This window comes from Parus major, chromosome 3, assembly GCF_001522545.3.
Source record: "Parus major isolate Abel chromosome 3, Parus_major1.1, whole genome shotgun sequence".
Taxonomy (NCBI): Eukaryota; Metazoa; Chordata; class Aves; order Passeriformes; family Paridae; genus Parus; species Parus major.
In genome coordinates, this window is record NC_031770.1 from 90,048,145 (window position 1) to 90,050,064 (window position 1,920).

The following is a 1,920-nucleotide window of genomic DNA, read 5'->3' on the forward strand; positions in this document are numbered from 1 at the left end:
TATGACATGGTTCAAACAAATCAAATTTCCAAAAACACATCTCTTTAAGTCTTCTTTACGTAAAAGAGGAAGAAGCCAAAACATGGAATGACAGCAAATTTCTCTTCTATTTCCTGCAGTTTGAAGAATCTTACCTAGAAAAAAAGGAGGATCTAACAAAGTTACAGAATGGTAAGTTTCCTTCACTTTTAAAAAGTAACAGAAGCAATAGTAATAATAAGAAGAATTAGAATTAGAATTAGTTGTCTGAGGACACCTAAGAATTCTTAAGTCTCAGTATCCTGGAAAAGATGATCTCTTAACTGGATTGTACACAAGGTCTCAGTGTATTAGTTGGTATTCCCCACCCAGTTGTTTCAATCTTCACTGAATCACAGAAGGGCTGAGGTCAGAAGGGACTTCTCATGACTGTTATTCCACATGCCCTCTTCAAGCAAGGCCACCTCCAGCCAGTTGCCCAGGACCATGTCCAACTGTGTTTTGAGTATCTCCAAGGATGGAGAATGTACAGCTCCTCTGGACAGCCCAGAGAGTCAAAGAGCCTTTCTTTAAGTTCAGATGGTTGACTCTCCTTTGCTTCAGCTTGTGTCCATTGCCCTCCATCCTATGGCAACAGATCCTCTTGAAATTCATTAGCATTTTAGGTTGCCTACATAGTTGTTGTTTTATAATCCTTATGAAAAGAGAGTTTCAGATTTCTGAGTTTGCCTGTACCTCAGCTGCATTCCTCTCTCCCAAGGCAACTACCCACTGCGCTAGCTTCAGCTTCCATCTTCCTGAACATGATAATCATGTTTCCTCCAATCCACATTACATGTCTGTGCTCTTCACCTGGCCTGTCAAAAGAAATCCGAGCTAGGGGTGGGTAGCATTTGCAGTCCTGCTGTCCTTTAGGAATAATGACTTGATACCTGTGCTACACGCTGCCTGTCAAAAAGTATTTTGGGACACTAGTGTTATAGATACATTTTATATTGTTGGCTTTTCGCAAATATTAAAATGAATGTTATGTGTGTAAGAATGAGAAATTTTGTTGTATTAATATTGTTTTCTTTATTTCTGTTTTTTATGAAATTTAGAAATAGTAGTATAATACATATATGTTAGGTTATGGCATAGTATTAAAATAAAAACTGCCTTTGTTTGTATAACCCAAGGACTGACGAAAAAAAAATAGCTAGAGACTCCTGCATTTGTAAACTATCTTATCCAGATGAAGACAGCAGTGACCAGAACTCTGGGGGGAGGAATTTATTGCATTCCTGGTATCAGAGAATGTAAATCTCAGTGGCGCCAAGAAGATTGATCTATTGGGAAGGGGGCAAAAGAAAACTGAACAGAAGAACACCAACGATCCTAAGAAGAATGTATGAATATATATGAGAATTTATGGATATGTAGTAGGGTTCTGTTTTTAAGGGACAATCCTTTGTTAGTAAGGTGTGCTCTCTTAGCTGAATTCAGAGACACCCGTCTGTATCTGTATGCTTTATTTTTTTCTCCTAATTGTTTTTTTATTAAACTTTTAAATTCTATAAAAATTATGTGAACCTAATTTTTCACACTAGCATAAAGGTAAATGCAACCTTACTAGCAGAGCATATCCCTGCATAATTGTCTTGCATAGGATACAAAAAGGGATAAAGCTGAGCAGTTATCTTAGTCAAGAAATATGATTCCCTAAAGCAAAAACACTTCCCTGCTTCTCTGATCTGAAAGACATACCTCTCTGAAGGTATCATGCTAGGACAAGGATTCTGTAATCTTGCAAAAGAGTTGTATGGCTCCATCCTCATGCCCGTTGATATTTGGGTCTTGCAGGAATCTCATGGAACTCCCTCATGGTTCTGATTCCATGCCTGTATAGATGAGATGCCATTTGTCAAGTTAATAAAGTAGTCACAAAGACAGTTCAAGCTC

The 1,920-nt window shown here is 37.9% G+C and overlaps 2 long non-coding RNA genes across 3 annotated transcripts in view; both read left to right on the top strand.

Annotated features, from left to right (window-relative positions):
* The window catches only part of LOC107202309, a 6,642-nt gene that overhangs the window by 1,673 nt on the left and 3,049 nt on the right, over positions 1-1,920 (top strand). The gene's annotated exons all lie outside the window — the stretch shown is intronic.
* Positions 7-1,910, top strand: LOC117244086. Its single transcript, XR_004496502.1, has 2 exons — positions 7-171; positions 740-1,910. It is a non-coding gene; the product is annotated as an uncharacterized LOC117244086 (long non-coding RNA).